Source organism: Gekko japonicus, unplaced genomic scaffold (assembly GCF_001447785.1).
Source record: "Gekko japonicus isolate JY-2015 unplaced genomic scaffold, Gekko_japonicus_V1.1 scaffold1219, whole genome shotgun sequence".
NCBI lineage: Eukaryota > Metazoa > Chordata > Lepidosauria > Squamata > Gekkonidae > Gekko > Gekko japonicus.
In genome coordinates this window covers 135,760-147,955 of record NW_015177048.1, presented here as the reverse complement: position 1 = coordinate 147,955, position 12,196 = coordinate 135,760, and the positions used below count along the sequence as shown (strand labels likewise).

The 12,196-nt window shown below is 42.6% G+C and overlaps 1 protein-coding gene across 2 annotated transcripts in view; it reads right to left on the bottom strand.

Annotated features, from left to right (window-relative positions):
• Positions 1–10,526, bottom strand: part of JAK1 (Janus kinase 1) — a 79,633-nt gene extending 69,107 nt beyond the window's left edge. For both annotated transcript variants that reach the window (XM_015428095.1, XM_015428096.1), the window contains exon 1: positions 10,285–10,526. The gene's annotated coding sequence lies outside the window, so the exon portion shown is untranslated. The remainder of the gene's footprint in view (positions 1–10,284) is intronic.
• Between the last annotated feature and the right edge of the window lie 1,670 nt (positions 10,527–12,196).

Sequence of the window (12,196 nt, the reverse complement as noted above, 5' to 3'; positions counted from 1 at the left end):
CTCACCGCAGGAGCTGGGGGAGGAGACCGGGGGAGGGGGGTGGAGACTGGGGATGGGGGGGAATTGGCGGGCTCGGTGGCTGGAAGCTGCTCAGGCCACACCGCCGGTGTCTGGGGATGGGGGGAGGCTTACCTGCTGCTCCTGCTCCTGCTCTGCCTGGAGCTCTTCCCCCTCCCGCGAGTATTACGGGTCCCCTTTCTTATGTTATAATTTCAAGTGTTCAGCACATCTTGAATATTTTTGTTTTATAATTTAGGTGGGTGGCTTAGTTCACACTTTAACCATGTAGCAGCTAGCTTCTCCTGATCCCACTAAGGTAAAATTTAAAGTGAGAAGATACCTTTTAAAATATAACCCTAAACCTCATGCCTAGGAATGTTCTCTTACTGAGAGACACTAGCAGAACCTCTTCAGCTCCAAGAGGAATAACCTTAAACTCACTCAAGATATATCTAGAGTCTAGATTTGTATTCTTGTAACTGTTGTATGACATTTCAGCTTTGTCCCTCAACACCCAAGTGCTAGTTTTCATGCATTTCCTCTACATTACTTCCTTCTGAGTTGTGGGCTTTTGTTCTAGTTTTATACTGAATGTGCTTAATTGGTGCGGTTATACCTCTACACCCTCAAAAAAGGTGTACACACCAGAACCTTGAGCCAGGATTATAAATAGCTATGTCTGAGTTGGTGGAGTAACGTTAGGGGTACTACAAAAGGAAAACTTTTTCTCTGTTAGTGTTAACTGGCAAGATGTTTAGGTGAATGGCTACAAGGACCCACAAAAAAGTGGTAAACAAGCATGAGAGAATTTAAAAGTGAATCATAAAACACAAACTGTAGCACAAGCTTCAAGGCAGTAATACAATTTTCTCTAAGAAAATCAAAAGCTGACCCTCTGGGCAGTGCCAATTTAATGTATCTTGGAAGAAACAATACAAAACCTCAGAAGTGAGAACTGATGAGAAACTAGGCCTAGTTTTATTTATTTACATTTATAGTCCACCTTTCTCACTTCGACTCAAAGTGATCACACAAAGTAAGTCAATATAATCCACAGAATAGGACATCCAACATAATAGGATTTGTATAACACAAATTTGGAACCAACCAAAAATCTGAAAACAGAACTGAATCAAAACATAGGTATTAACATGACACATTAAATGATGCCAAACTGCGTAGTACATTACAGCAACAGACATTATGAGCTATACACAATACTGCAAACCACAGTCCCTAAACCATTCTGCACAGTGTAACCCTATTACCTGTGTCGAAACCTCTCCCCCAGAACAACTCAATTCTGCATAGTTTTTCGGAAAGCCAGGAGAGTGGGAGCCTTCCTGACCTCATCAGGCATTTCTATCACTGTGCTAATTCTGCAAACCAATCTCCGCATCCCAGGCCCCATTCCTCACCATCAGGTAGGACATGCCCACACATGGCTGGACAGCTTGGCCCTTGCACTCTCCACCAGGGATCATCCATATCCAAGAGCTGCCATCAGCTGTGCCAACCAAGAGGACATGGGCCTAAGGATACCACTCAATCCACAGGGTTGAATGGCAAGACAAGAGAAAAGTCAGACTGGGTGATGAACAAAATGCTATGGATCTAAATGGTCTGGCATGTAAGGAACAACTTCCTGCCCAAATAATATGAGCTGCTTGAAACCACTCCAATAGTTTAGACCTAGCTGAAGTACATTAAGATCTATAAACTCATCTTTAACATGAGATTGTTAAGAAAAGCCACTGCACAGCTATTTGTTATATATAACTAAAGGGACCATCTAACCCGCTATCCAGAGCCCTTTACAGACAGTCCCCAACATAATGTGGATCAAGGCTCCAGAATGAACAGAAGCGTAACAGTACAGGTGTATGCAGACCTACTTTAGTCTAAAACCATTGAAATCAAGTCTTGAAACAGCTTCAGCTAAAGGTGTTATTTCCTGTACTCCTTTTTAAAAAAAATAATTTTTTTATTAAATTTTCCATATTTAACAAAAAAGAAAAAGAAAAACAAACAAACACACAAACAAACAAAAACAAAACACAATTCCTCTTAATACATTTACATATTGGCAGAAGTCTTCCACAATATAACAGAACTGACTACATATTTGGCACCACATAAAGTACGCCTTATTCATTAACTTAAACCGAACTTTGACTCTTTCAACCAATTATAAAACCTTGACCAATACTTTTCATAATTTTCCAGATTTCTTTCTTCGATAATATAGGTTAATTTTTCCATTTCTGCAATATGAAACAATTTAGTAATAATTTCATCTTTGGAAGGGACAATATTCTCCTTCCATCTTTTAGCAAATACGATTCTTGCTGCCGTTAAGATCTGCATAATTATGTATATATCTTTTTTCTTATACGAGTCCGGCATCACATTTAACAAACAACATTCTGGCTTTAAAGGGAAGTCTTTACCTACTATTTTATCTATAATTTCTTTCACCATAGCCCAATATTTTTTTTGTTTTGTTACATAGCCACCACATGTGGTAAAAAGTGCCGGTACTATGAATACACTTCCAACAACTTTTCCCTATTTTCCCATTAAATTTATTTAATCTGGCTGGAGAAATATGCCATCTATAAAACATCTTTATAAAATTTTCTTTAAAGGCACTTGTTCTTACAAATTTTATATTTCTTGTCCAAATTTTATCCCATTGTTCAAAACTTAAATTATAACCTATATCTTGTGCCCATGCTATCATCGACGGTTTTACCTGTTCATCTAACATTTTCCACTCTAACCAAAAATTATACGCTTTTTAAATAAATTTTTCCTTTGTGCTCATCCAGATCTTATCTAGTTCAGTTTGGCTTGCATATATACCCTCCTGTTTATCTTTTGCCCATCGTGATATAAGTTGATTTTTTCCCCACCAAGTCAAATTAGTACCTTGCTCTTTTAAACGTTTTTCCGATATTATCTCACCCTTTGAATCTAAAAGGTCCTCGAATATCCAAAATTTAACATAAAGCGATGGTTTAACGAAAGCTTCTATGGGTGAGAGCCATCTGGGTAACTTTATATAATATTTTACTTTTATCTCCTCCCAGATTTTGTACAGTGCCGCTCTAATGGTATGTGGTTTAAAATGAACAACCGGCCTATTTTTATTATACCACATAAAATAGTGCCATCCCATCTGTAGCGCATGTCCCTCAAGACTCAATAATCTTTTGTCGTCTTGTGTAATCCACTCCCTTATCCAATTCATAGCCACCGCTCTATAATATAGCGCCCAATCTGGCAGGGCTAGGCCGCCTCTTTGTTTTCTTTCTTGAAGATACTTTAGCTTTATTCTTGGCTTTTTTTGTTGCCAAACAAAGTCCTTTACTAACTTTTCGAGTTCTTTAAAAAACATTTAATTTCTTAAAATAGGGATAGTTTGGAACAGAAAAAGGATACGAGGTAAAACATTCATTTTTATAGTTGAGACTCTTCCCAACAAGGAAATATGCAAACCTCGCCATGTTTCTAAGTCCTTTTTTATTTCTAAAAGTAGTTTTTTTATAGTTATCCTCAAACAGAGAGCAACATCTGTTCGTCAATAGTATGCCTAGATATTTTACCTTCTTTTGTATTTCGAAACCAGAAAGATCTTGTAATTGTTTTTCTCAGTTCCTTTTACTGCTTTTTAGTAAGATATTTGTTTTCTTTTTATTTATCTTTAATCCAGCCACTTCACCATATTCTTTCAAGGCAGAAATTAGTTTTTCTAACGAGAGTTGTGGTTCTTCCAAAATAAAAGTCATATAATCAGCATATGCTTGTACTTTAAAACTTTCCCCTTTAATCTCTAAACCCTTGATTTCTTTTTCATTTCTAATACGTGTTAGTAGTGTCTCTATGGCAAAAATGTACAATAGTGGCGATAACGGACAACCCTGACGAGTGCCCTTTTGAATTTCAATATTGCTTATCAGGTCTCCATTTATTATTATTTTAGCTGTTTGAATATCATAGATTTTACTAACCATCTTCAAAAACGTATCACCGCAATTCCAATATCTTAGTTTTTCTACTATAAAATCCCAGCTGATATTGTCGAAAGCTTTCTCAGCATCGATGAATATCAATGCCATTATTTTTCCCGGATGTTTTTCGTAAAATTCCAACACATTTAAAATTATTCTTACGTTATCTTTAATCTGCCTCTTTGGCAAGAAACCGGCCTGATCTTTATGGATAACTTGACGTAATACCCTCTTTAATCTGGCTGCTAGGACGTATGCATATATTTTTAGTCGACATTGAGGAGTAATATGGGTCTATAATTTTGTATTTCATTTCTTTCCTGTACTCCTTAAAGACTAAGAATTGTATTGTTTTCCATACAGGAAGAAAAATAAGTGCCTTTACACTAATTTTCACAGGAATATAGCCTAGTTATTTATCCATTTATGCCTGTATTTTAAGGGGGGGGGGATCCTGTGTTTCCTATCCTATGAAGCCTTCTCCCTGTGCGGCAAAGCTAAAAACATCAGGTTATAGCTAGTTTAGATCCATAACTCTGGAGCTAGTTTAGAACCCTACTCTGGAGACTTGGGACAGACAACAGTAATTACAAACCATACAGTTCTTTTGGCCCCTGTCCTCAGGCACATCCGTTCTTTCTTCAGTAGACTGCAGGACCTAATCTCACGCAACACAATGTGTTTATATACTAGTAAGTCCCACTGAATTCATTGGAATTTAACAGCACAACTTTACAATGTGTTTATTCAGAACTAAATCAAAACAAATGCATGGATACTGAACAGATATAAACTGAGAACCTAAATCAGATGATCTTTAAAAAGAAATTAAATAGATCATCAGTTATGGACTATTTTTATTTATTTGTTTGTTTATCAAATTTCTACCCCCCCCTCCCAGCCAAGGCCGGCTCAGGGCAGCTTACATGAAATCATCACATAAAATTACAATAAAACAGTTAAAACAAACCATTAACCGTCTGAATTAATAAGTGCTAGTATGTTGTCATTAAATTTAATGATGGCTGCAGTACTCAGTTCTATTTTCACACAGCTGGCTCTTCGGTGTCTTCCAGGCATTGTTAAGCTATTATTAACAATAACAGGGGCAGCAGGGCTCTCTATCTTCGACTATTAGTTATCAACGTTGTTTAACGGTGGTGGCAGCTCCAAATGTCTGGTGAAGAGCTCAATTTTACAGGCCCTGCAGAACTGTAAAAGGTTCCACAGGGCCCTGATCTCCTTTGGGAGCTCATTCCACCAGAACGGAGCTGCCACCAAGAAAGCCCTGGACCTGGTTATCACCAGCCTGGCGTCCTTAAGATTTGGGAAGGCCAGTTGGTTCTGGGCCCCTGATCACAGTACTCTCTGGGTAACATGTGGGGAAAGGCAGTCCTTCAGGTATGTAGGTCCCTGACCATAGAAGGCTTTAAAGGTAAGAACCAGCACCGTGAAACAAATTCAGTATGTTATCGGCAGCCAGGCTGGATGTACTCCCGGATTGAGAGTCCCATCAGAAGCCTGGCCATGGCATTTTTCACCAGCTGCTGATTCTGGATTTGAGACAAGCGCAGCCCCATGTACAGAGCATTACAGTAGTCCAATCTCAAGGTGACCATCGCATGGATCACTGTCACCAAGTCGTTGCGTTCGAGGAAGGGAACCAACTGCCTGATCAACCGAAGGTGATAAAAGGCCGATCTCGCAGTGGCTGCTACCTAGGCCTCCATTGTTAAGGTGGCATCCAGGAGCACTCCCAAACTCCTAACCTCCGGCGCTGGCACCAAGGGGGCCCCATCAAAGGTCAGAAGCCGTATCCTTACCCTCGGACCGCCCCGATTCAAGCACAGGACCTCTGTCTTTGATGGATTCTATTTCAGCCAGCTCAGCCTAAGCCAACCAGCCACAGCTTGTAACGCCCAGTCTACATCTTCCAGTTTGGAATCAGACTGACCGCCCAACAACAGATAGAGCTGGGTGTCATCCGCATACTGGTAACATCCCAGCCCACTCCTCCGGACAATCTGGGCAAGGGGGCGCATACAGATGTTGAAGAGCATCGGGGACAACACTGCCCCTTGAGGCATAGTCCATAGTCCAGTGGGTGCCTTCCGGACAATTGTTCCAGTGCTATGCTTTGGCCCCAACCTTGGAGAGAGGAGACAAGCCACAGCAAGGCCAGCCCCCAAACACCAATGCCGGCAAAGCGGTGGGTCAGTAGCTGATGGTCGGCCATGTCGAACGCTGCCGACAGGTCTAATAACAGCAGCACTGCTGATCCAGATGCCTCTGAAGATCGTCCATGAGGGCGACCAGTGCAGTCTCCATCCCATGACCCGGGTGAAAGCCAGACTGGAAGGGTTCTAATATGGATGCGTCATCCAGAAAGCCCTGTAACTGAATTGCCATGGCCCCCTCTACTAGTAAAGTAAAAATAAAGGTTCCCTTGCTCGAAAGCCAGTCGAATCCGACTCTAGGGTTGCGGTGCTCATCTCCGTTTCAAAGCCTCTATTATCTTGCCCAAATAGGGCAAGTTGGAAACTGGCCAATAGTTTGGCAATTCGGCCGGGTCCAAGGACAGCTTTTTCAAGACAGGGCGAACCACTGCTTCCTTAAGTGCCCCAGGGAACAGCCCCTCCAAGAAGGACTTGTTGATAGGGCACCTTGAAACCCCCCCCCCCGTGACCAGCTTTAATTAGTTCCAGTCCTCAGCACCATACAGAAAGGATCACACATATTTGTACAATTTTCATCTGCATTTATGAAGAGTCACAAATTTTCTACACATTCAGTTCTAGTTCTGCCTTTAAAAGAACACTTACACATTTGCAAGGACTGCTCACACTGCCCAACAGGACTGTGATTGTCCCACCTCTGTTGATATTCTTATACACTTTATCTAAACATTTTTGTTCAAATACAGATATATCCTATTTTTAGAAGATACCAGCAAGGATGGCCTACAGAGTTCATGCTGCCTCTTTTATCTGTACTTCTAAAATATGACACTGACTGACAGGTTCAAACCACTGACAAGATGTTTCAGAAATGGTATTTTAAGTCACTCCTTTAGGCATTCATGTTGGCCTTCATACTACTACAGCACTGGTCGACGGACAATGTAATAACCAACCTAAAATAAGGTATTAATATAAAACGTGAATGTACTGAAATGTATTTTTCAATGAAATTAGCTAGGTATCGTTACATATCCAGATCAAGGTATTTTTAAATTTTATTTTTTAACCTTGGCACGTTTAAAATCATTGGATCCAACAGATTCTTAAAAGTGAGAAGAAAGGGTATGTCTCCTCCGTTCACCACAAGTACAGGAATGGATTCGAAATAAACAGATGGCAAGATGAAAAGGGCCATTACATATGTTTGAAAACAGAAGAGTTGGTTTTTATACCCCACTTTACCCTAAGGAGTCTCAAAGCAGCTTACAATTGCCTTCCCTTCCTCTCCCCACAACAGATGCCCTATGAAGTAGGTGGGGCTGAGAGAGTTTTGAGAGAACTGTGACTGGCCCAAGGTCACCCATCATGGGTGGAGTGTGGAAACAAACACCGTTCTCTAGATTAGAGTCCACCGCTCTTAACCACTATACCATGCTGGCTCTGAACCATGTCCAGCTCAATACACACACACGAGAAAGAGAATGCAGTGTTCCATGGTATTCCCATTTACTCTTTTGAAAGAGAGTGCCTGACTGAACAGGCTGCACTGTCAATACATACAGCCTTCCCCCTCACATGCATGCACATACACGTATGTCCACAAGGCCCAAACTCTGAGTTGGTTATCAAGATATGGGCTATTTAAGTCATTTCTAAATTACAGCAGTGTTAGACAATTTTCCAGTGCTTTCTTTGTCTGCAAAAAGTTTTCCATTTTTAAAGTTGTTCCAGGAAACTAACAATGATGAATGAATGCCATTGCCAATAAAATATTCGGAAAGCTTGGCATTTTCAAAGTTGTATAGTTTTATATGGTGGTTAAAGTGTCAGACTATGATTGGGGAGATCCAGTTCAAATCCCCCAGTGCTATGAGGCTTACTGAGTGACCTTGGGCCAGTCAATCGCTGTTTAAACTACTTTGCAGTGTTGTTGTGAGAATAAAATGGAGGAGAGAAGACTGATGCCATGATGGAGGAGAGAAGACTGATGCCTTGGACAAAAGGCAGGATAAAAATCTATGAATTACTGAATGGTTTTCAAAGTGACCGGAGAACTGTATGATAGTGTTATGTTCCAATGATTTGTAAACATATGCATAATACATTACCTGCCCCAGCTTCAATGCTGTTGGAGTGCACCTCCCAGGGTTTCCCCAGATTTTATCCAATCTTTCTCAGACCTGCTTTTCCCCAAAGTTTTGGGAAAACACCACAGTAAAGCCTGGATGACTCTTGCATGGTTGGGAAAACTCTTGCATCGTTGGGAAAATTCAGATTTTCCCACCCACGTGGCAACCATCTCCCATCTCTGCCGGGGGGGGGGGTATAAGGGGAAAGGCATATCTCCACAAAGGGTGAGAACAGAGACTTACTTTTTTAAATGAAAGCTGGGAATGCAAAGAACCTGTTACTGCTATTGCTATAACATTATACCAATATGATGGTCTTCACATGCCTTCACATTTCTACAAGCCTTAATTCAGTAAAAAATAATTTCTACATAAAGCTTCGAATATCCTAATACTTCAGTTTAAATATTTGTAGGTATTGGGCCATAAAATCAACATATTTTGTAAACAAAATTAACATGAGTAAAAAATAAACATGGTAAAAAAACAGGTCATGATCTACCAGAAAAATTTCCAAATCAAGATTTTTTTTAAAAAAATCCAAGTCAAGATTTTTTTAAAAAAATCTCTGCTGAAATTTCTCTTTCATCAGACAGCATGTGCATGATTTCATGTACTGCTGTACCGCAAAGGAGTTTACAAAATCTATGAAAAAGCAATAAAAAACACAATATAATTACATCTATATGCTAAGCTACATCCCAGTATTGACAATAAAAAAACAGCCATGTATTGGAACAAATAAGCTAGATGCCAGACAGAAAATAGTTGCCCCTTTACAAAAAGCTTTGTTCATCTCTTATGGAAGAGGTTGCTACAGAGAAATAGAAGGGGGGGGTATTTCAAGTTTGCACCTGAGAAATTATGCCCCTCCCCAACTTCAAATTACATTGTTATAAATGCCAGAGACTTTGCTGAGGTTCACCCTCAATGTCCTTAATGCTAGACATGGTTTAGGCTTAAACCTAAATATGGTTACATCAGCTTTAAGAAACAGCCTAAGTAGTTATTGTGAATAACAGCAGCCACTAATTTTTTGAAACTCACTTCATTCACATTTTACCTTCTCATGGTAAGTGCAAAATCTTTACATTATGTATTTTTACTTCCTAAAAAAGCTGGGAAAGCAGACTAGAAGACATTGCAGATAAATGCCTTTACTGAGCATACAAATTTACACAAGTACAGCTACAAATCATTGGCATATTTCTTCTCCATGGTATTAAACTCTTCCTCTAACGAAATCCAGTACCTTTCATACAAATACCAACTAAGGCATGTATCAGTTCCTCTTCCCTCCACAGTTTGATCAAGACGACAGATTCCCCCCGCCCCCCACTAAAAAAACCAACCTATTCTGAAAACAAGGAACTTCCAACTACGACAGCTCAAGGAACGCGAGCCTTTCAATACGACCATCTCTTCGACCTGCTCGACGAGATCCCCAAGACGTGAGCAGCACACACAAACACAAACACACGCACACAAACATATTAAGCGTCTGAAGAACACGGACCGTTCCTACTACGATATAAACAGGATGTCAGCCATACCAGCTCTCTGGTCGGGATGTTGATAGCCAAAGAACAACTACAACTTGTAGCGCAAGGAAGGAAGCGGGTTTCTTTCCTTTGCGGGTTTCTCGCTAATCTCAACCGCATCGCCTGCGCTGAGCCCACCAATCACCTGGCCTGCCCCCCCCCCAGTCCAACTATAGCCGCGGGCGGGGCAGAACAGAGGAGACGGCCCCTCGCCCTACTGAGGGACCAGGAAGGGGGGCGAAAAGTCGAGCCTCCGGGCTTTTGAGGGAAGCTCGGCCATGACCCTACTTCCAAGAGGGGGGAAGAAACGCTCGAGAACTCCCCTCTCTATCCCTACTTTTCTCCCCCACTCCCCCCAGTCAAGTCCTCCGACCCAAAACAAAAGTGTCGAAGGCCCACTTGCTTTTCGCCGCAGACTCACCCCCTTCCATAGACGGCTCCCCAAAGAGACGCGGGCAAAACCTTCTCCGCTCTCACGTCCCGGCAACGCATACTCTCCTCCCCAGCCTCAGCAGAGAGGGAAGGGGGAGGCTTTCCGGCGCCCCTGTCCACGGCGAGACTCAGTCCTGTTCCGACGCCGAGCACCAACTCCACGAAGCCTCAACCCCCACTTTCCTTCCCTACCCCAAAGCTCTGAGAAGGTTCTCAAGTCTTGATGCGCAATACGCGTGCGCTGGGGATTACCCAGAGCAGGCGCACTGAGCGTTCTGACACTGCCTCCGCCTCTCCTGCCCTTTCGTGTCTTTTACCTTGATTTTTAAGGTGGCACACAGCGTTCTCCTCAGCGTTCTCCACAGTCCACGTTTGCAATAATTTCCCATGAGCGCTTCAGAAAAGAATTGAGAAATTATACTGCGATTAAATCTCACATTTGCACAACAACTCTGTAAAAGGGAACAGATGATTGTTAAAGCCAGCCTTGCTTCTTTTTACGTGTAAAATTGCAGCCTTAGTCCAATACAGAACTACCGACTTCCACGGATTAATCTGTGCTGTCCAGACCACCTGCAAATCAAAAAGATCCAGGCCTCAGTTCCTGCTGGAACGCACAGGAGCACCACTCCAACAGTCAGGAGCCCAGGGGGCGGCACATAAGCCCCACCCCCTGCTCCCACCAGCCATCAGTTGGGCAAGGAGGGGGCAAAACGTGAGAGAGGTCACTCTGGCTCCCCCAGCTCTCCTTAGGGGCTCTTTAAAAAGTTATGGCCGCCACCGCCGTTCTTGGCGGCAGCTGCAACACCTGCCCACCCAGCGCGAAACGTTTCCTTGCCTCCCTGAGCCCCTAATGTGGCCTTGGACTCCTAGGGGGAAATTCCACCTCTCGCGTGTGATGTCCCAGTGGCGTATATCCTATGGGCCATTGAAGTCAATGGTGAAAACATAGGGTATATTCTGGGGGCTGGAGGAGAGGGGGTTTGAGGGAGACGCTCCACAATCACAGGGTAGCTGCTGGAGCCTCTCCCCAAGATACCAACCAAGTTTGAAGAACATTGGACAAGGGGGTCCAATTCTACGGGGCTCCAAACAGGTTAACCCCATCCCCTCCATTGTTCTCTATGGTGGGGAAAAGGGTCTCTCCAAGTGATTGCCAGAAGTGAGATGAGTCCTGGTCTTGTGTCTTACAGATAATCTTACAAATAGTCCTTTGCATTTATATCATGCTTTCAACTTTAAAAGGATCATAATGCTGATTGTGTGAACTTAGGCAAATCACAATAGGTAGAGCAGGAAGGGTTGCATCAGTGCTTAGTTCTTGTGGCCCTTTCTTACACGCCCAGGGAAATGCTGATCACCACTTTGGGGCCAGGAAGCAATTTTTCTCCAGGCCAGTTTGGCCCCCAGTGATCCTGGAGTTGTTTTTTTTAACATATTCTGGGCGTGGAACAGGGGTCACTGGGGTGTGTGGGGGGTTATTGGTGAATTTCCTGCATTGTGCAGGGGGTTGGACTAGTTGACCCTGGAGGTCCCTTCCCATTCTATGAGTCTATGATTCTATAATTCACCCAGGCTGGCTGTGGGCATGACAGCACCTCTGTCAGGCAGAAACGCCTGGCGAAGGGAAGGGAGAGGGGGGAAAGAATGGCTCCCAGGTGCTTCTGCCTGTCAGAGGGGCTGGTGCACACTTCCGGAGATTTCAGGGGGTGTGGCATATGCTAATAAGTTATGCTAATGAGCTCCTGCAGCTCTTTTTCTATGACATGACCCCTGAAAAGATCCATATGACTCAAGACAGGCCTTCAGTTCTGGATTTTCTAAATCTAATGGCCAGCCAAAGCCAAAACAACTGGAAAGTGTTGCCAGCAGCAGCAAACATATTAGTTGCCAATGGCATG